Source organism: Zonotrichia leucophrys, chromosome 5 (assembly GCF_028769735.1).
Source record: "Zonotrichia leucophrys gambelii isolate GWCS_2022_RI chromosome 5, RI_Zleu_2.0, whole genome shotgun sequence".
Lineage (NCBI taxonomy): Eukaryota > Metazoa > Chordata > Aves > Passeriformes > Passerellidae > Zonotrichia > Zonotrichia leucophrys.
The window spans coordinates 35,211,805-35,234,628 of record NC_088175.1 but is presented as its reverse complement, the minus strand read 5'-3'; the positions used below and the strand labels follow the sequence as shown (position 1 = coordinate 35,234,628).

The 22,824-nt window shown below is 44.3% G+C and overlaps 1 protein-coding gene across 7 annotated transcripts in view; it reads left to right on the top strand.

Annotated features, from left to right (window-relative positions):
- Nucleotides 1-523: 523 nt before the first annotated feature.
- Nucleotides 524-22,824, top strand: part of TSPAN18 (tetraspanin 18) — a 121,230-nt gene continuing 98,929 nt past the window's right edge. For 2 of the 7 annotated variants that reach the window (XM_064714390.1, XM_064714393.1), the window contains exons 1-2: nucleotides 850-951; nucleotides 12,437-12,510. The gene's annotated coding sequence lies outside the window, so the exon portion shown is untranslated. Of the gene's footprint in view, nucleotides 626-834; nucleotides 952-1,248; nucleotides 1,486-12,436; nucleotides 12,511-22,824 lie in introns of those variants that run through there. The other 5 variants (XM_064714394.1, XM_064714395.1, XM_064714389.1 and 2 more) reach the window with 4 other exon arrangements.

Genomic DNA, 22,824 nt, shown 5'->3' with positions numbered 1-22,824 from the left:
TAGGAACAGTGAAGAGTAGTTTTCCTAGGGGATAATTGAAATGAACCCCCTTGTGGATTCCCTTGTCACATGCTGTTGGACATGAAATACAGTCACTCTATGTGCAAGAGCAGTAAAAAAGATGACCTTTTCTAGACAGTTATCTATTTCTATGGAATTTGTAGCTGTCAAATGCTATTGAATTTTTTTGACAGGCTCAGAAGTTATTGGTACGCACACACAGCACACACCACACAATGGCACAAGCCTTATTTCCCTAGGCTTTTCCCATGTTGCAAACATAGGCTCTTCCTTTGGTTTGATATGCATTTTGGAAAGGCTTCCCAGTCCCTCAGTGTCATCCTTTGAAGTTTCTCCGGCAGATCTTTGAAGGCATTTCAGCAGCTCTCACTGAGGTACCGGTACACGAGTGACCTCTCTCCCACCTCCCAGGTCTCCTCCTTTTGCGTTCCAAGGATCCGCCCGGAGCATCAGATGTTACCGGGGTCACCCTGCAGAAGAGGAGCAAGAAGCTCTCCTTCCCACCGGCGCCTGCTGCGAGCTCAGCGGGCTCGGGGCTGCTCTGGGGTCCCAGGTTAAGCTGTCCCTGGGCCGGAATTCCTGCACCCCGAGGGGCCGAGACACGGTACGGGAGGGACGAGTCACCCCGGGCTGCCCTTGGCGGCTCCTGCCGAGGGCACCCGGGAAGTTTTCCGGCCAAGGAGAAGGCAGACGAGAGGCACGGGCGGGAGCGGCGTAGCGCGGGCAGGGGCCGAGCCGTGCCGTGCCGGGCCGGGCGGGGGCGGAGGAGGGGGCACGGCCGGGAGGTGGAGCCGGCTGCGCTGGCGGCTCCGGCGCTCCGCGGCTGCGGGCACGGGGCGCGCACGGCAGTGGGAGCCCAGCGCTGCCGGGAGCCGCCGCCGCTCGGTCCGGCCGGTCCGTGCCCGGAGCCGCCGCCGCGGGAGCCGCCAGGTAACGGGCGGGGCTCCCCTGTCGTGCCCGCGGCCCCGGTGCCGCTCCGGCTCGGCGCCCAGCGCCCTGCCGTGCCCCGGGGTGCTCGGGGTGGCACGGGGGGCTGCTCTCCCACCCCGGCGCTGCGCTGTTCCCTCGGGGCGGGAGGGTGTGCGGGGGCGCCGTGACTCCCGGGGTGCTGGGCGTGCAAGTTTGCGGGGCTGAGGAGCCAGCCCAGCCCAGCCCAGCCCAGCCCGCCAGCACCGCCGGCAAGGGGGCCGGGGGAGGGCGCCCCGGCTGCCCCAGCCTGCTGGACTCGCCCCGCTGGTAACACCTCCCCGGGGTCGGGCCTCGGGAGCGTCTTGGGGAGCCTCTGAGCCTGTCCTCGGTGTTTCTGTGTTCTGCTGCCTCCGCCCGGCACCCCTCCCTCCGGGATCCCTCCTACGGGCAAGACGAGCGGAGGAGCCGGGGAGCGCGGAGCTGCGCCCGGAGCGCCCTGCGCCGCGTCTGTCGCGGGCTGGGGTGTGCACCGCCCCCGAAATTCGGATGAGGAAGGTGGGACGGTTCCCCGTGCTTTTCACTTCAGCCCGGGCTGGGAGGAATTTTCTCTTTCACACTTTGCTGATCTTCCATCCCGCTACCCTGGGTCAATGCCCGCTCTTTAATAGAGATTTGTAGCTGCAGCACCATGTTAGCGAGGTACCACATGGGGGTTTGGTAAGCTGAACTAGGCACTTCAAGTTTTGTCTTAACTTTTGTATTTAAAGGTTATAGTGAGTGAATAAATAGCATTTTCATATGTGTTGTACTTGGGCGGTTTTCTGTGAAGTATGTTTGATAATCATAATTTTTTTTTTTCTCTAGCACTTCTCTCAGCAATTAGTAAGCTCGGCCTGATTACTGTTTGTATTTCTATAATAAGAGCAAATTTGGACCCAGTTAATAGACTCTAGGCACATAATTCACTGTGCTACCGAAGCTGGTTGGGCAGAAGTGTGCTGGAGACGATTGTGTGCCTGACAGGGTACATGCTAATTGTGACCATGGGCTCGCCTTGGACTTTTGCTAGTGGGTAAAAAGTTGGAGTTGTTAAAGAGTTGTCTTAATTCAACAGGATGTATGCAAGTGTTTGATGGATTCTACCAGTAAAATGCTTATTTTGATACTCAGTGGTTTTGTAAGGAGCCGCAGTTGTTCTGTCACAAAAGTATAGAAACAGAATAAACGGTAGGGATGTCATTTGGAGAAATGGGTACTTTCTTTGGAGTTTTTTTATAATTTGGGGAGAATCTTTCAAATTCGACTGTGTAGCATAATGTAAATATGCGCTTCTTTATCATCTGCTTTCATTGAAGCATTTTTATAGTATGTTAAAATGATTCGAATGTTTGACCCTCCTTGGAAGGCAGTTAATGTTTCTGTATTTGTTGTGGCCGAGGTACAGCTTTTGTTGGCGCAGGCTAAAATACCATGTGATACAGTTGCCACGAATTCAAGCGTAGCGGGGTGAGGAGAAAGGAAGAGCTTTAACTTCTCTGAGATGTTGCAGACTGCCAGCAAAATCCACACAAAATCCCACCCTTTCTGCAGGGCAGAGCTGTGCCCCGCTCGCTCGGCTCCCCGCGCTGTGTGCTGTGTAAGCCTGCGAGATGCGCAGGTGAGCGCGGAGTTGCTCCTTGGGGCAGAGCCCGGGGGAGCCGCGATCAGTGGGGCTCGGCTGGGAGATGCTGAGGCTTTCCACGAGAGGGCTTTCTCGCCGTGCCCTGCCAGCCCCTCCCCTCGCTCCTCCGCACGGAGGAGCAGGATGGGCTCGGGGGTGGTTTGCGCTCGCAGGGTGTTTCAGATTTCCTTTGTAAATTACGGGGAAATCCCTTTATTGCCCCTGAGGTGTAAGGATAAGACATCCTGGGAAGAACACCAGTCTTCAGTTTCCAGGCTCCCTTAAAAGCCAGAACGATCCCAACAAGTTAATTTCCCCACAGTGGAAACCGAGAAGAGGCTGAGTGTGTTTCTCACAAAAGAGGAGAGGGGTTACAGTGTTTGCATCCTCGTCGCAGATGATGGCAGCGGAGTACTCTATCCTGCCGTGATCTCATTTTTGGCTGCTTTAACTTCTATTCTACTTCTCAGGGTGGAGCTAGGCGAAAGGGAAACGGGAATCATTGTGTGAGTGAGAAAATGCTATCTGTAAATCCTTTGCCAAGTTGTCTGTGTGTTAGTTCAAATAATTTCACACGCACAGCGTTGCAGGTCTGTTTTAAAAGGCAGAAACTGTGTCTGTGACTAGTAATAATATTGCAGTTCATAAAACATGAGAAACATCTGTTACTGTGACTCCAATTTGTTTCTCTCTCCTTGGAATAACGGAGTTGACAGCTCAGTCAGGTTTAATGTCCTGTGCTAAACCTTTGGTCGTGTGTCCCACGGCTAATTGTGACTCACAGAATCAATAAACCCAGCTCCTGCTTCTCTGCAGCGCCTCAGCGGGGGAGTGGGAAGGGCTTCAAATCACAGCAGCAGACCACGGGGGACAAATACGGGTTTTTGCAAAGCTAGGCCTGTCATGTGCCCTTGCCCCTTTCAGGGCAGCAGAGCTGGCTGGGGTCTCACTGTTAGGGGCTGAGCAAGTGAGGGAGAAGGTCTGCACTGCTCTAGGGACAGTGTTTTCCCTCACAGCACCTTTTGTCTTGCCTTAATCTGTCCCAGGTTGGATACTGTAGGCAGTTGAAGCAGAGCCATCTCATGCTTTGATGTGTGTTTATTGGCTTTAGCATCTCATTCCCTTGCCATGTTGTTTTTTGTTGGTTTTTTTGGTTTTTTTTTCGTTTTTTTGGTTTTTTGGTTTTTTGGTTTTTTTTTTAAACTGGGTTGCTCTCTTTCCACCCCAGCCCCCCAAACAAAAAGGATTAGAACAGAGGCAAAATGTGAATGAAGTGACTTTGTACTTTTTTGTGAATGGATTTTCTTGCATTGCCCCTGCCTTCCTTGCTGCCTTCTGCAAGATCATTTCATAATTAAAATATTATGACTGTGCTTATGGTAGCCCTTCACTCATGGCAAGGATCCTAATTTGACGTCAATGAAAAAAATAGTAGTTTCTGGCATAAGGGCAGATGACATTTCATCAGCTAGTGCATGCCCATTTTTTTCAAACCACAGTGCTAAGACCATATGGACAGATAATGAGTTTAAGCTGATAAACAGCTTACAGATTTGCCCAACTAAAGGACTTTCTTCCTAGAAAACACATTTTCCTTTAAAATAAATAATGAAGTTCCTGTGTTTTTATTTAATTATCTTGAGTCCTGTCTGTTCTCACCAGGCTGCAGGAAAACAGGCACAACAGCTCTGGGGACAGAAGCTACTGGATTTATGGGCCTGTAGGTCTTAGAGGAGAGGAAGGACTTGAAAAGAAAAGTTCAGATGCTACAAAATTGAGGCCTAAGGGGCCTGAGGTATCTAAAAAAAGCAAATGGTGGTCCAAGTTGTATTTAGAGAGTTTCCTGAGGTAGTGCATAGTTCTTGACATCTTGAAGATGAGTCATTGCATGAGGTGGTAGTAGGTCTGAGGTCTGTTTGGGAGTTATAATTTAAACAGATGGATATCTATACTCCTTGCTAACCCTGTGAGGCTGCTGAAGCAGTCCTTGTCTGGGAATACTCTTGCGAGACAACCCCTGCTTTTACTTTCTCAAGAATTTCTGACTCATTTCAGTACGGTTTGTTTGTTTGTTTAAATTAATAATTGACAACAATAAAATACATCCATTTTTCTTGGTTTTTTTAGGGGGGAAAACCCCACAAGTGGCACAGCTAGAGTTGAAAGTACCTTGTTTGGGAAGGGGTGGTCTTTAGTTGTCACTTTAAAATAATGACTCAAAAGCAAGCAGTGTATTTGCATGAGAGGGCAAAGCCTGTGTGTTCCTCCCTCAAGAGGCATAGAAATGAGCTGTTTCAGATCTGAAAGTGCTCATTCCCTTTTTAGCTGTTTCTTATGTGTTCTCTCTTTTTCTTCTTCTTTTTTTTCCCCCTGGAAATAATTATTAATTTTAATTGGAAGTGGCAAATGAAGGAAGAAAATAGTTGCACAGAAAAATCAGTACAGACAACTCCATTCTTTCTCATGCTCCTTAGTCCTTCTAAAGCTTTAATGTTTTGTGTTGTTCTTTCCCTTCACACTGTCCACTTCTCGGCACTGGGAAGATGATTGGACTTTAATTGTATTTCATTTGAGGATATATTCCAGATGGCCAGAGCTTAGCTTTCGGATGGTCACTGCTGCCTCACTGGTAACTGATGTGGCAGCCAGGTTCTGTTTGGTCCTACCTTGGCTCATGACTGCACAGTTCAGCATTCCACCTGTGTCCATTCCTTCCCCTACACCTACACTTCTGATTTTCTTTTCACTGTTCTTTCAGTCTTGAGCTTCCAAACTGGTGAATGAGTTAACCCATCCCCTGGGAGTTTCAGGGGACTTGGGTGAATTCAGTGCCCACCAAACAGTCCGTGGGTCTCCTCCCCATCCAATCTCTTGTCTTGGAGCATTTAACAGCTGCTTTGCTGTTTATCATTTCTGCACTGGTAAATATCTGTCATGGGCTAATGCAGTGTAAATCTTCTGAGACTGAAAGAAGTGGCTATAGGAAGGCAGTGCGTTGATCTTTCTGTGTTAACCACACCATCTGCTAAACCAGTTTGTCAGCATGTTTTTATTTATTTTTGCACAGATAAAATTTAAAGAAACAAGCTATTATTAAGATGTTTTGCTCTTACAATGGGATTTGCTTTTGCACCTCTGCCGCATTCTGTTCTTTACCAATGGGCTGCCCTTCACTGGTCTTTCTCAGAGCTAGAGGCAGAGAGTCTCACCACCCTGGTGAGCTGTGTATGTGCAGGGTGTTTTGGATTTGGATTGCCTCTGCAGGTGTCTCGATACAGGAAGCTCTGGGTGACCAAGTGCCTGATCTCAATGCTTCTTTTCTGGTGGACTGATATGCAGCTAATATTGTATTACAATTGGGAGTAGTCATGTGGTGTCAATTTATCCCCACCAAGCTAATTTCAAAGAAAACCATAACCAGTATCTTGTCATTGTCCTCAGAGGTGTTGGAAGTGGGGTTCTGACTGCCTGGATTTTTAGTAAGGATCTTTTTTCTGCACAGGAATCTTCCTGACTGTGTAGCCCTTCCCACAAGGACTCCAATGACTGATAAGTTTCTGGTGGTTCTTGTGTTTTGGGCTTTATTTATTTATTTATTGCTATCAGGATCTTCCCTTTGTTATGTATTTACTAAATAAGCCTGGTCTAAAATGGATTTCCTGTTTCTTGAGAAATAAATTAAAATCACTGTAAAAGAGTCAGTTTTTAAACTCAAATGGAGTTCAGATTTTTTTAGACTAGTCTATCACTTCAGACAGAAAGACAGGATGCTTTTTGATGAAATAAGTTGTGCTGAAACCGAATCTCATCTGTGTGCTTGATATTACTTGGTTATCAAAATGCTACATTATTATGTGAATTAGAGTTTAGGTCTGAATTTGCTTAGTAGCTTAGCTTCTGATCGACCGTGTTTCTTTCATCTCTGTTCCTGCTTTCCTTGCCCTCATTTAGTTGGTGCATGGCTGTGTTGGAGAAGGACTTGGTTGGGTCATATGTGGTGCCAGCGTGATCTGGAGTTTGCCCTGGTTGCTCTTCTGGAAGCAGGATAACCATACCCTCCGTACTGCTGTTGCTGTGGTGTTACTGTCAGGAAATAAACCTTCGAGTGGTTGTTGGTTCCAGGGAAGTGGAACCAAACCAAACTGCTAATGTGAAAAGTTGTGTAGTACAGCAGAGTTAATAACAGCTCTTATATTTTCTCAGGCTCCTCACTTGAGCTGTAAACAGCTTTAAACGCATCTTATGCCATCCCAGATGTCTGGAAAGCCCACAAGACAGAGGACTGGAATGGGGTATGGGATTGTATGGTGACTGTGGGTCAGTGGCACAGCTTGGCAGGAGTTCAGGAGCTTAGAGGCCCTGGCTGCAGCTTGGGTTCTGTATATTGTGCATGATTACTGTACTGACTGTTCCTGCAGCTCTGTGCTGCTCCTAAGGCTCAACACTGAAATTGTAATGCTAGCAGCTTTCTTTTCATGGCCCAATGCCCAGTTTGAAGAAGGGTGATTTTGGTCATGTTGCTAGACATACGTATTTATGGCCCTGTTTCATCTGTTGAATTTAATCTGTTGGGGTATTTTTAACATTATTATGGAAACAGTTACTATATTTACTCCTTACAGAAAGCTCAGTGTAAGACAGTCTATGAGGAGAGTGTTCTAGAGTAATAAATATTGCACTAAATCATTGTGTCTACACTTCTTCAGGAAAATGGCCCAAATGAACTGACTGGCATTTTGCCTGTTCCTGAGACATGGACCTCACAGGGCACTGAACTGGAACACTCTATGCTGGGAAAGCAATGATAGTTTGTTCTTGGCACATCTTGTTTTCTTGTGGAGTGAAAATAAACCAGATCTTGTTGTATAGAGGGATCTTGTGCCTGTACTGGACTGCTTTCTCAGGCCTGCTGAGAACCTGTTTCCCATGGAAATCTTTGGGACTGTGGACATCTTTTAGATTAAGTCCTCAAAACCCGTTGCCAGTATAAATGAGACGATGGGATTTCCACTGAATGGAAATTCTGTGGATTTTGGAGTGGGAGTCACTGTCGCTGTTGATATGTTTATTTCTGTGGTCATTTGAAACCATAACATGTTTTAATGTTGGTCTTGTTGATAAAATTGATGGAGCTTAATGGTGATGATAATGTCGTGGGTACAACATGGACATGTTTGAGAAATGATGGCAAATAAAGGGTTGAATGTCTCAGAATATCATTGAGAGGGGTGAACTTTAGATATGATGTACTTTTAAACTTCTGACTGCCCTTTTTCCCTGTTAATGTCAGAGAGGATTGTCAAAGCTGCTTAAGTTGAGGCGCTTATTTTGTGTTGATCAACAAAACTTCTCTTTCTGATGGGAATATGGCATGTAACATGAATCTTCTAGAGTTACGCTAAGCTGTTTTTTAGAATAAGTTACAGGAAAAACTGAGAGATAATTCTGGAAGTGCTTGAGGCACAATGCGCGAAGCACCAAAAGATCTCTTTGCTTTGGCAGCCTGAGAGTTGACAATGTAATACCTTGCTGATGTGACAAATCACTCTGGGCTCATAGGATTGGAAAAAACCTGCAAAACTGATAAGGATTTCAGCTTACAGTGATGCTTTGTTAATTAAGAACTGTTTTTCTTCTTTTAAATGTTAAGGGAAACATCAGTCAGGAACAGCATTCTGATGCGATTAAGAAAGAAAAATCAGAGAAGACAGAAAACAAAAGAAAAAATCTAGTTAATCCAGCCAGTCTCTTGGAAGTCTTACTCTATCTCCTCACTATGCTGAGGGGAGCAGAAGGTTTCAGGCTTTTCAGTTTATGTGTTCATATTTTGATATTGCAGCGGGGAAGGTTTGGCAGGAGAAGAGTCGGAGTTAGTTTAAAAACATTAATTTTCTTTGTTAATGCTGCTGCAGATAGTTCCAAGTTTCAGTTTATAGAGGATTTCTTACAGTATTTCTGTAATGTGATGCTCTTTGGGAAGTGCTTTGAAGCTCTGCACTAGCCTTGGGGAGCAGAGGGCTTTGGGAGGGGGGTTGGACTCTCTCTCCCAAGCGCTATCACGGATTTTAGTGCTCAGAACTGAGGTGGGTGAATGCCAGCATTCCTAACATCAGCCTGCTGTACACGCTCCTTAGCTGTGGGAAAGTTGCATTGCTTTTCTGAGCATCTGTTTCACCAGCTGTGAAAATGAAGACAGTACCCTCAGCACTGGGTATGATGAACATTCTTGTTAGCTAATCTTGCTAAAGTGCATTGGAACTGTGAAGCGTTGGGGGTTGTTGTTTGAAAGTGTGAAGGTTTAAAATGGTGTAAGCCATGAGCTTGCGTCTTTGTTAGGGAAGAGAACTATCAGCTGGGAGACCTTTGGCAACAGGCAAAAAGGGTTTGTGGAAAAGAGGAGAAATTTGCCTGTAATGGAGGGACATGAGTGAGAATTATGCCTCATTCTAACCATTTACACAAAATCTAAATGGATTTTTTTGGAGCTTTTTTAAAGCACCTGTCCAGGGTTGGATTTTTCCCTACCACCAGTTGCATTTCCTTCTGCTGTTTTTGCAGCCCCCCTCTCCTCCACACACTTGCTTTTTATGATCAAAGCTCCATTCTTTAAAGATATGCCAATGCCTTGTAATAATGCTCAGAAGGTCCCCTATGGACAGCAGTTCTGATTAGACACTGAAGAATTCTTTAATTCTCTTCATACTTATTAATGCTAGGAGCATTGTGCTGATAAAAGGTGTGGCTTTTCTTCCCATTGCTGTTACTACTTTTTCTTTGGCTCCCCTCCTCCCCAGACACTGCACTTATTCTTTAAGCTTTCACATTTTCTTGTCTTGTATAAAGTTGGTTCCTTGGTTCTTGCTTTCAATTCATTCTTTTATCTTCTACAGCACTCAATGAATGCTTAAAAATAATAAATATTAATAATAGGGCCCTTTGAACCAGCAGGTTCTTTGCAGCTTAAACTCACCTTTCCCTGCTGCTTATCCCCTATTAGAAGTTGCTATAATCTGCAGATTGTAGCTGTAATAAGTTCTGAAGCAGTGGCTGGGTTTGTGACAAGCGTAGGATTATAGCTCCAGGTGGGGAAGTGGCAGCAGGAACAGAGAACCTCAAAGGCACAAATATGTTGTTCCAGTTGAAATATTCTTAGCAATAAAGGAAGAGAAGCTAACAAAATTTAGTGTGGGAATAGAGCTATTTATCTAGGTTTCCATGGAGTGTCAGTGACCTATATAGGGTAATCCTGTACTGCACATAAAAAAATGCTGTGTTTAGAAGTAGAAAAACATTTTTTTCTGGAGGACACATTTTAAGAAGACTGCACCTTTGGAGATTCTTTCAAACCATTTCATAGGAAGTGTCTTAAATCAGCAAGACAAACTATGGCATGCATCTGTGGTATTACTGTGTTTGCTTTGAATTCCTTGTAGAGACAGGTTTACTATTCCTTAGAGCTGCAGAAGAAAAAGATGCTGTCTGCCCCTGGTGAGTAAAATTGACTGCATCATGTACAGCCCAGGCTCCAAAGCTTTTGCCACACACACAGGCACATGCTCTTTTGGATATCAGCAACATTTTTACAGCCCCAGACTAAGGAATGAATAAAGTAAACACGAACAGAGAGCGTGAGGTTTTCCCACCATACCTCCTTCCCTCTGTTTAACAAGGCAAGCTACTGGACTAGGAGGAAACAGCAGAATCCTGAGTTGGCAGGGCAAATTTCATGAAGCTTTATTTGCTTCTTCTACACCATGTTGCAGTGGCCCTACTCAGGGGAGACAAGCTGTTCCTAGGCAGAACCTCTGCTGGGTGGGTTAATTCCAGGCTTATGTCTTCAGCAGAAACCACACTGCTTGCTACTTGAGGCTAGGACTTGCTAGGAGTCTTCAAGGAAACAATTTGCCTGCAGAAGATGCTGATTTACTGAAATCATTCTGCTTTGTGGGAAAGGATTGGTCTCCACTCAGTTCTCCTGGGTGAATTTCTTGCATATAGGATAAAATTTCTTAGTCAAAACAGACAGGAGCCAAGTGGTTTGGGGTTTTCACCTATGCTGTCACAAATCCAAAACAGGGTCCTGAAAGCAGCTTTCCTACATGCCAGAAATACCAATGCTAACCACAGAGCTGCTGTTCTAGAGCACATGTGTTTATGTATGAAGGATTCCAAGGTGTATTCCAAATTTTCATCCCTATGTGAAATAAAAAAAAATATTTCAAGTCTCAAAAAATGTTGTTCCCTCTAAAAACTGAGTTCCTATCCAGGTGTCCTTGTGTCTTCTTCAGTGGTCTTACTGTCTTTCCTCACTGGTTCTGCAGGTTTGTGTCTCCCCTGGATGTGCTCTTATGGAGTGGAGCAAAGAATCCCTGGAGACCGTGGCAAAGCAATCAGCTTGTCAGTGACAGGAGAGCAAAGACTGACCCTGAAGCACTGCTGGTGTATTTTGTCAGGGTCAAGGCTGTACAAGGATATATAACTCCTAAACCACTGCTGCCTCTGAGGAATATTATTAGAGACTCAACTTGAGCAGCCAAGGAAAATAGAGCTGAACACTGCTGCTATGTTTGGGCCATTGTTATTGGGCAGGGTAGGAAAAATAATGCTTGGGGCAAGAGAGGAGCTTTTTGGAACAGCATGAAACAATCTTGTGCTGATTTGATTGCAGTGAGCCCAGCAAAGGCAAGGCTAGCACATGGTTTCAGTAATAGGCCTCTTTCTTCCAATTTCTTCTTTCCTTGTGTTTTATAGAGAGGAGGAGAAAGTAGTCCTGTCTTGATGCTTTCTTAATTCTCCTAGGAGAGTAAGGAGATAGCAGGAAGAAAGTCAAGAGGGGATCTCAGCTGAGCTGGGGGTGTGCTTAGTGAGGGTGTTTGTTCTCTGTGGTTGTGCTCAGTTCCACCAAAGACCTGAGTCTGTTTATTCCAGGACAGCTCAGATCCCTGAACCATGACGTGCTCTGTCCTGCTTGGCTGCCAAGGGGACCTTTCAGGGGATCCCTCTGTAATAAGAGGTGGGATTGCAAAATTGAGGTGCACACTCTAGTTCTGACTTTATGGGAATGCTGCTCTGCCTTTACTCTGTATTTTGTTCTTGCCATTTTTAGAAAAAGGAGGGGAGAAGGCTGAAGGTTGAAGCTTCATCGTTGCATAGAGAAAGACAAAACACTTCTCTTAAAGGCAAAAAATTCCAAGCCCTTGCTGTGTTCTTGAGGTTTAAATAATGGAAGTTGCCTGTTTCAGGGAAGCCAAATTCATCCTCAGATGGCCTCCTCTAACCTGTTTTAAGAAAACTTCTGTTCACCTTGTGGTGGATGAGGACTCTGAACTTGCCCTTTTGGTTTCACCCCTTCTTTTCATTCAAGTTAAATGGGGAGGCATAAGGTGTGTTTACAGCACACAGGAGCAGCAGTGGAAGGCCTGACCTGGTGGAAATCAGAACCAGGATTACCACACAGCTTTTTTGGATCCAGCATAGCATTTGGATCCACAACAGCCTGCTCTGGAAATCATATCATGTCAAAGCAGTCCTGGATATGAGATGAGGTCCACTGTGTCTGTCTGCAGAGATGCAGACCCCAGATACACAGTGTTTGAAAGAATAAATTAAAACACCATAAGCCTTGCTTTTATGGTTTGGTGGGGGGTTTTTTGTTTTTGGTCTGTTTGTTTGGGTTTTTTTTGTAATAAACAAGCAATACTTCTTTTAAAATATAAGTTAACAATAATATCTTAATAAGTGTTCACAAAAAAAAATACCTAAGAAAATATTTCTCTTAAATTAATCAAGTCTAGGACTTCTAGGGCTGAAATGACAGCAGATTTTTGGTCTTGCTTTTGGTTACAGTCATCAAAGGAGCCTTTAAAGGAACCTCTAGGAGGCTGATTGCTAAGACTCCATAGATCCCCAGGAAGACAAAGGTAAGCTACTACCTTTCTTCAGAGCCTTCAACTGTGAACCTGTTCTCTCAATGATAGCTGTAATATGAGGCCTTTTCAAGGACTGCATCCTTTGCCCTATAAAGTCAGTTTGCATCTTCTAATCACAGAATGACCTGACTACTTTGCATCCATTTCATGTCTAAATTCTGCCCATTTTTTAAATACACCTAAATTATTGGGAAAAGCAAGCTATTGATGTAAGATTTCACTCTTTTCTTCTGAATCGGGGTTGGTGAATTGAAAAAAATGTAGATTAGTCTGAAGATAGTTCCAGCAAGCTGAGGTCTTGGATGTATGATTGAGCCACACTCTACATTTGTCCTGTTGAAATAAAGTCAGGCTGCACTGGGATAGTGTTGTAAAGGGTTTGCCATAACACAGGGCAGGGCTGCATGCTCCAGCTGTTCCCTGACACGGGCTTGCAAAATCCTTTTTGTGGCTGGAGCTGTGTTCTTGTGGACTTCAATGTCACTGGCTAGGACTTAAATTGAAAGATGAAGGAGCCCAAGAGAAGCCATGCAGTGGATCTGTTTCCCTTAACATCCTACAGGATTACATCTGTAGACTGTGCTTTAACAAGAAACTACAATCTTCACCTGTAATCCTGGATTCTTTATGGAGTGCAGCAGTGTGGAGTAGGAGCAAACACTGATTTTTTTCTAAAGGGAATATGATTAAATGTTAGACTACTTGAATCTGGCTGTCTATAGCTTCATAGGTAACTCTTCATAGACAAGATTTGTTTCTTCCTTTCCCCTTTCTTCTCTACTATCCCTAAGCTTTATTCCTTGAGATGAATTCTGCCTAAGTGAAGCAGAGATTTGTCCAGATACACTGTTGTCTAGCAAGGAGGTGGTGAAACAGATGCAGTTGTTGGAACTGATGATAAGGTAATTTTCTCACCCTTCCAAAAGCTGCAAATGTGTTTTTGAAAGAGGATTTGTGGTGCTGGTAGCATTTGGTGTTGTGTGTGCACCCTGAGATAGAGATCAGAGATTGGCTGCTGGATAATGCAGCAGAGCCCTGTGGCTGCAGGAACAGATTGGGCAGGCATCTGAACTACCCTGGACTGGCCCACCACAATGAGTCAGTTGCTCAGAAATTTTCTGGCAGATGCAGCCTCTCTGTTTCATGTCACAGCAATTATCTACCACTTGTTTATTGAGTGTCTGTGTGGTCCACATTATCTGAACCTCTCACAGTTGCAAATGGCTTGTATCCTTGTAACACCTTTTTGAGGCAGAGAATCCCCATTTTACTGATGTAAGTGAAATCTAAATAACTTGCTGAGGATATTATGGGAAACCTGTAACACACTAGAAAATAACAGAACAACACCTATCCAAATTTTGCTCCTAGGAAAGACAGCTCAGGTTTAAAAAATGGGGAGAGAGTATTTCCTGTGTCATAAGAAGATGTTTCCTAGCTAGATTTATCCCTAATAAATCACTTGCTTTGCTGTGCTCTTGGAGCTAAATGTCCCAAGTAACTCGAGGATATGTTGATAAGGCCTTTTCTTCTTTTTGCTGTCTTAATTGTGCATTTACTAAATTTGGATAGGACAACTTTTTCTCTGTAAATGAAGCTCAATTTGTGAGGTGTTTGGAGTTTTTTTGCAGGGGGAGGTTAGGGGCAAGGCTTGGTTGATTGGTTTTTTCTCATAGAAAATAAAGATGTTCTGAAGTTTTAAGGAAGGAATGGAGTTAGGGGTGGGAAATTTTTACCTCAGCCAAAATAATCAATATTTCATGGTTTGGGATATGCACTAGAGTGTGGGAGACTACAGGTGGTGGCCCTGAGATCTGGACCTTCTTTTCTTCGTAGTACTGCAGTGCATTCACTGCTATTCTTTCTTTCTTTGGAATGTCAACTTCTTGCCTGTTAAACTTCCTTAGAAGTGTGCAGAGGTTCATAACAAGCATTTTCCTTTGAACAGACTGGTTTTTCAGACTGATTTCCCCCAAAAATAGTGTTTGGGAAGAGCATATTATCAGGCCTAATAGCCCTTAACAAGTTAGTGACTCCTTGAGTCCTGTGCTTTAGTGGTATCTGAGGAGTGATGTGGTCCTGCAGCATCTGCCTGTTTTCACTGCAGCAAACCTAATCAAAGGCACAAAGCGAGATGGCCTCTTTCCCTGCCCCAAGGCACTCCCGGGTGCTTCCTTGAGAAAGCAATTTGCTTTGGAGTTATTAAAACAGCACATGCTGTAAAAAAAAATAACATCCCAGGCACAGGTGGGGAGCTGCTGAGTATTAATGCCAGTTGTGCAGTTCAAAATCACAGCTTTGTTCTCGAGATTTTTTAACACTATTAAAAAATTCAGCCTTGATCTTGATGAGAGCTCGAGTCCCCAAGCTTGAGTGGAATCAGGGTCAAGGTTTATAATTTGTTCATTCCTCAGAGATGCTGAGCACCTTCTGTGGCAGCTGAAATTAGTGGGAGCTGTGTGTGCTCAGCATTTTGGAAGGAAAACGGCGTGTGCATGTGTTGTGAGCTGTGATGTACAGAAGCCAGGATCTCTAGGGGTTTGCAGTATCTAATAAGATGCCCCCTACAGTTGTTTCTTAATTAAGCCCCAGACACCTTACATGGCTTCTCTTGAACTTCAGGACTCTGCTTTTCTTGAGCATATATGAGACTTCTAGCCTGGCAACTCCTTGGAGCTTTCTATTAAGGTATTAAGGGGAGGAAAACCAGTTGGTTGCCTCAAGCTGAGGAGGAAATGCTAGACTTGAAGGATTATCTCAGTGCAATGAATTTTAAAAACTTTTTGCTATACATGTGTGGAAAGCTATCAAAATGCTAATGGTTCTGCTGTCTTTTTTAACCCTTTCAATATATGGAGCTGATGGAGGGGAAGTGAGAATGATGACATTCAACTGTAAATGGATGGTTTAATCAGAAATTAAGTTTTAAGTAGCTTTTCATCTGTTAGCCACTTCTCCCAGTGATAAGGAGGACTGTTGCACCCATCATCTGGATAGACTGATTCTGTATGAACAGTTGGGCCCACCTGCAGCTGTTGTGTAGGCCAGGTACTCCCTGCAGCCAGCACCCTACAGGAAAGGCTGAAGAGCTCACACTGGTGCCCCTCCTGCCCCCCACCCGCTTTGCAGGACATGCCTGCACTGCCAAGGACACCTCTGTTGTGGGGCAGGTCTGTCCCTGCCACAGCAACTCATCCAGTCCTGCACATTGCTGAGGGCCCTGGGACAGCACGGATTGATGGCCTCCCTGCACAGATGGACCGCGAGTGTCCTACCGTGGCACAGGACACTGTGTTCCACCGAGGAGACTCTGCTTCTCCTGGGTGCCTTGCCTCACCATCCTAAGGCAGGGAGGACACACGGGTTGGGAGTGTTTTCTCCATGGCTGCCCTGAGCTGGGCAGCAAGGCGTGTCTGAGGCGCTGAGCAGGTGCTGTGTTTGCAGTGGCTCTGCAGTGCTGGGGCTGCCCTGCTGCTGCTGCTGCTGCTGCCATAACTGGCTGGGCTGGTGAGGTCTGTGCAGGAGCTGCTGTTCCCTTTATTTAGGTTTTTGGCTGAAGTTTTTGACCTGTCAGGAATACCTCATTCAACTCTACAGAGATTCTGTTAAAGTTCTGCTTTGGAACCAGGTAAATACTTGGCTAGCCAATAATATAAGTGGCTGAAATTGTGTATTATTAGGCTCATGAGACTCAGTCATTCCTTTAGCAGTCTCGGAAATATTTTAGAGCAATGGATCTGTCTGTGCTTATCTTTTTAATCAGGACTAGCCAGGCAATTTCAGGCCTCAGGAGAGCCCAAATCACTGAGCTGCAGGGATATCTAGGCCATTAAGCTTATGGCTTTCAGTTTTCTGTGAACCTGTAATGTTATTTATTTATTATTTTTAAGGCATATTTACTGTTAAATAAGAGCTGCCAGCTTATTTCAAATCTTCAAAGCATCAGTCTTTTCCATTTTGGTTGCTCCTGGGGGCAGGAGCAAGGGCAGGCAGTATGGAAAGGATTGCTGCAGGGATTTGTTTGGGCTTGGGACCTAGGAGACACTGGATGGAGTAAGGTAAAGAGAGCAGATAGCACTGAGACACTGTGGAATAGGCTTTTCCTTTCTCATTTGCCATGAGTTTGTTGAGGTGTTGTATAGCTTGGGGCATCCTAAAGTAGATTGGATAAGACATTTGGGAAGCCAGCTTTAGGGAAAGCTGTTTTAACATGGATTGTTCTAAATAATGTGAAGATATGGCTGGTGCATAGTGCACTAAGCATCATGTTGACCATGGTTTCCTGTTTGGCTTTCAGCAAATTTATTACTTTAGTCAGTGTGTGTGTGAGAAGAAATAGCTATTCAGCCCATCCCCTTGTGTTTTTCCCCATCATAGACAGTTACAATTCACTTGCCAATCTCATGTATATTAAAAGGCTGTTTTCAGTGGACTCTTTTTTCTTTAATTCTTACATTTCTCAGTGGGTGGCTTTAGAAAATTGCAAACAATATTTTTTTTATGAGAAATGGTTCCCCCTGAAATTTTTGTGATCACTGGGAAAAAAAAAAAGTCTCTACCTTTTTCTAATTCTTATTTCTCACAACATGTGCTTTTCACTTAATCTTGAAAATTTAAGGTTGCATGAATAAACAGGTGTCACCTAATGTGTCCACAGTTGGTTTGCAGACATGAATTTTAAACTGTGCAACTTCTTTGCATTTTCCATTTGGGTTTTTGTGTGTGTGAAGAGAAGGGAGCTTGAGCTGTATTCTTCCACCACAATCCCTCCTTGCATGCTACAAGATGAAGGTGTTGGCAGTGGGAAGAGCAGGATTTACAGGGAGTGTAAGTACGTGGCATGTCAATGTCACTTCTGTGATTAAGTATGCAGGTAATCTCTGCAGATTAAATGCTAAGTACCAATGCAAAACAAAATCCTCTACTACGTCTGAAGGAAAGTGTGATGCAGAGTCAGGCTTTTGGATGAGCCGGTGAAGCAGGTTGCTGGACTAGCCAAAAGGGCAGTGGGATATGCAGGCATGGTCTGTAAAGGGTATTTATTGGAAGGAAATGGGTCACCCTCTTTGATAGATGGCTTCTGACTTTTTTTTTTCTTTTACATGCCTGCTTGGTTCTAAAACCATCATTCTCCTTTCTTTTGACTGCATGAGCAAAGAAGGGGTGTGGAAGGGATGGTTAACAGCAACCAGAGTCTCGATCTTGCAAGTTGCCATCTTTCAGAAGTTGGCTGTGGATCCTCTGCATGTACTAGTCTATGTTTCTGAGGTGAGAAGGGTTGTAGGAGATGCAGCCATGACAGTAAAGAGGCAACGTTCCCTATTTGCTCGTACTGGACATATCTCTGCTCTCTTCTCAGAGAAACTGACGTGGTTTAAAGCATTGGAGTTGTTGTGCTTTGAAAGATTTCAATCTTCAGTGTAGCAATAATTATTTACACCAAGAGTCTTTGTGTTTCCAAATTCCCAAGGCTGAAGATACCTTACCCCAGGACATGTAACAGCATGATGGGTAGAACACCTTCTGGGAAAGAGAAAGTTCTCAGTTCAAATATTGGCTTGAACTTTAGGCAAAAAGTCTATACAAATCAGCCTGCAGTACTCCAGAAGCCAGGCACTCAGTCAAATTACTTGTTGGGTGAGCTATGGTTGTTGTCCATGTGTGTGGTCTTAGCCCATGGCAAATGAAAGGTAATGCAATTTAACTAAGCTCTATCACTGCTAAATTAAACTACGTCACATCATCTTCAGAGGATGAGCATGAACATGGAGAGTTACCACAGCTCAGCTGATGCCCAGCCTGCTGTTACTGCAGTGCACCACAACTTCACAGGGATCTCCACTGGAGAGTCCCAATGGGCAAGCAGCAAGTAATAGCCAGTTGCAAAGAGAAGGAATTATAGCTGTGCCTCCATTTGGAGAATATAGTCCCTAAATCTCATCACATTTTTAGTTTGGGAAGTTCAGGTGGCTTTTTTTTAGAAGTTGATGGAAAGAAAGGTTTTCTTCAATTGCTGTACTCACTAAAAAAAAAAATCATAATTGTTGTTGACTCCCTTGCCTGTTCTTTTGCTTGTAACAGGCAGTGGTGCCAAATACATTTTTTGTTCTCTTGGGAATGTGTTTCCTGAAAGATTCCTTTCATCTGCAATGAATTCTTGTGCTTTAAACACAGGAAATATTAATGGGTTTTTTTTCCAAATATGTGTGAGAACTTCTTTGTAAATGAATTGAAATTGTCCCATTTGATAGCAGATGAAGCAGCAGTCTGTCCTCACTTTCAGTTGCTTTGTCTCTGAGATCAGTATTCTTTGTCTAGGAATACCAAGACACACTGAATAATCTGACCTTGCCATGGATGATCCAGCAAGCTTGGCAGCCTGGAGATGTGTCCAGTTTGGCTGCCAAAATGGGATTTGAAAGGGAATTGCTGTCAAGTGATGTTAGAAAGGACACAGAAATAGTTACTTTGGCTCCTTGGCCTTTACACTGCTGTTTTGGTTTAGGGCAAATTTGGGAGGAAACCTCCAAAGGGATCCTCTAGAAAGCAGATTTAAGCAGCCCTTCCCCTAGCTGGTTTGGGAAAAGATTTCCTTGGAGAAAAGTAGGAAAATACTGTTTATTTAACAGACAAAGCATTCAGCAGCACAAAAAAACCCCAAAAAAACAAACAAAAAACCCCAATATGAAACAATAAAACCTCTTGCCTATCTAAAGAGATGACAAACTCAGAAAGTCCCCTTTGTGGGCTGTAGCTCAGCTCACTCAGTCTGCTCTCAGGTGTGAGCTGCTGGTGCTCCTCTGGGTGTTCTGTCCAGAGTAGGTTTAAACAGTTCCAAGAAAAAAGACAACCACAGTCCACGGAACTTCTCTGCCTCATCTAGCTAAAAACTAACTATAAGAAAAGGAGAGCTCTGTCCTGCTGTCTGTCTGTCTGCAGACAGCACAGCTCAGGAGCAGGATGCAGGGAGCAAGTGCAGTTTCTGACAACAAACTCCGCACTTCTTCTTCCCCACCTTCACTCTCAGGACCAGTCTCAAAGGTGCAAAACTTATTTCTGGGCTAAACAGATGAATGGGGATACAAGCATCATAGAGACACCCCAGGACAGCTAGGAAGAGACAACTTTAGCAGAAGCCTCTGCAGCCAGTCTGTGAACTCAGCCTCAGGAGACCATGGCAGGCAATGCCTTCCTTCTGACCTGACCCCTGGGGCTCATGGTGAGAGGGTGGCAAGGTGGGCTGTGCCAGCTGCAGAACCTCTAAGAGGAGAGGGGAACAAGGGTTTGCTCAGGGGAAATGCTGAGTCTCTTGTCCCCAGAAACTTATTCTGGCATTGACCCTGATCATGGTGATGACGGACAGTGCTTTCTGCAGTCCCAGTGGTGTCATGAGAAGTTTGGTAGTGGTGGGGTGATGCTGGCAGCACCACTGCACCTTGATTATGGAGTCAGGGTCACAGGTGCTTCTGTGTCCTTGTGACCTGCTTGTTCATCCTGTTTTCTTCCAAGCCAGGACTGAAATCTCCTGTTATTGACTGACTAAAACTTTTGTGCTGAAAATTTCCTGTTCATGCAATCTCTCAGAAACCCTCCCAGTGTGACAAACTCTTTCTAGCTCCAGTCTCTCTTTTGCTGTGATTTTCTGTAAACCAAGGCTGCAATGTGTTTCTTAAACATACATGAAGCTTAGGTTGGTGACACAGATCATTGCACATGGAAGAGTGAACGTGCAAGTTCATGTACAGCCTGCTTTCACTGCACAATGAAGATGTGGGTAAATGGGAATTAGGATTAATACTGGATTTAAGATTCTCATAGCTGGCTGGTAAAAGCCTAATCTCCTCAAAGGCTGCAGGCAGGCTGGCAGCATTCAGCTCAAGGCCAATGTTGTTTGCAAGACCTGAAAGAAATTGAATTTTGATTCTTAGAGCACTTTAATCATAGCCTTTCAAGATAGGGATGGGAAGAGCATATACTATCTCAAATGCAGCCTTTTAATTTCTTTAATGTATGACAGTCACCTAGGCTTCTAGGTCTGATGGACGTTTGACAGTAATATTTTTCATTTCCTTTTGTAAAAGCTTAGGGATTCTGATTGATTTTAGAAATGTATAAATTGCATTCTGAAAGTTGATATGCCAAAGTCTCTGTATAGGCAGAGTGAGATAAATCCAAGCAGGGCAGCAAACACTTCCCAGTTTAAAGTGTTGAGAGTGCTAAATGTCTTTCAGGTAAGCAGGCTCAGGAGACCGTAGATGTGTGGAGCTCCTGGGTGTGATGTGGTCAGCTCAGACCAGCCTGGTTTGTCTTTTGCTGTGGTAGAGATGACTGGTGAGAAATGTGAGAAATGCATTGCTGAGTCTGTGCAGGTCCTAAAATGAATCACTACATTTGACATTAAGGCCCATGTTGAAAAATAACATGTTTTAACATGAAGTGTTGATGCTTCTCCTGTTTATTGTGGCTGCAATTCTTCTGTGTACCTAGTCTTTTCTGAAAGTCAGACATTAAGTTATCTAAATAACTTGTTTTTCAGTTAAATCTTAAGGTAGACTTTATGTAGGCTTTGTCCTGCATTGTCGAACAGGACACAGGTGTGTCAAGTTTGCCTGTATAGCTACTCCTGATTCCTTGTTCCCAGCTTTCTCTTTGATAGCAGTTTTGATTGGCTCTGCTGGTGAAAGCCTGGCAAAGTGTGTCTGCTTTTCCTTTGTTTTAAATCAACAGCCCATCCTGTGGATGGGTCCCCTTTATGGGGGTATCAAAGATCTCTTCAGTATAATGATGGATGCCACTGTCAGTCAAGAGGGCTTTGAGCCACTGAGGATGGAAGGAGCAGAGACACATTGACTGGATTTGAGTGGAAAGCTTGAGGAGCGCTGCTGATACAATTCAATATCCATGTTGCTAACAAGAATGACTTTTCTGCAGATGATGCAGAAACATGGTGATGAAGTGCCTTTAACTAGACATGGATCCAGTCTTATCAATTTATTTTTTCTCAAGCCTACATATTCAAACTCCACCTAGATAGATTTCTTTGGATTGCTTCTCTTTCTTTCTGTGCTGGTCTTCCTTGCTTAGGCTGCTTTTCCTCTCACTGATGCCTTGTGCAGAACCTGTTATCAAATAATCCTATTACTCTTTTTAGTAATCTCTAAAACACCATCAAGCAGGACATTTTTTCTGAGGTGTGAAGTTTGCTTGCATACCTTAAGTGACCTGGCTCTCAGCATGTGAAATTGAGAAGTGCACTGAAGGTTGTCCTTTTCAAGGCTCAGGGCCCACATGATGACCTGCCTAAAATTTGAAAAACAGTGACTTTATTTAATTTAATAATGGATGTCTCTGGCCCCATTGTTCTCAGGGAGAACATCTCAGCCATTAGGCCAGATGGAATTCAGGTCTCTACTGGGGCTCCCAAGTCCCTAAAAGCACAAGCTGGTTGGGGTCACACTGATGGGAAAATTTCTGCTCTGTTTTGTAACAGTCAGGAAAGTCTTTGGTCTTTCAGCTCTACTCCCTTTACTCTTCAGTAGAGATTATTGGTAAGGAGCAGTGGATAGAGAGGGAACCTGGGCAAGCCTGGCATCCAGCAGCAAAGGTCAGTAGAGATGCCTGAGCTCTGCCAGCACAAGAAGATTTATTTCAGTCTGCAAAAATCATCCAAGCTTTCGTTGACTGAAAGAGACCTTATCCCTCTGCAGAAGTCAAACAGCTTGGTTTAAAGCATGCAACAATTCATGGAAGTGCCTTGTGAGCATCTTAAAACTGTTGTTTTGTTCAGTATTATAGCTGGCTGGGAGGTTTGGTCTGTGGTGTTTCTGGAGTGCGGTGGGAGTTGGCAAAAACTGCTTGGAACAGCAGTGTGTAATGAGACAGTGCCATGCTGGGTGAAGCTCAGGGATTTTTAAGCCTATAAAAATTCAGGAGAACATGCATTAATGCTATTGCTTGTTGTAGCCTCTAGCAAGCAGATAGGGAGCTATTAAACCTCTCTGAATAGAACTAAGGGTGAGGGGGAATATCTGATAACTTCAGCTTGTATCAGTTGTACAAATTACTTGGAGGAGAGCAAGCACAGGCATAGCGATTTAAAAAAGAAACAAACTACCAAATCAAACCAACAGGAACAGCAAAGCCCTCTCGACACATGTCAGTGTGTGTCTACCAAAAGGATACAGGTTTTCATGCTGGCTGAACTATGCAAGGGGGAAGAAAGTGCCATGCTGGCCTGTAGTTGCATCCTGCCACGTAGGTTAGGCACTATTTGAAGTCAATGAACTTTTGATTGCTGTTTTGGCC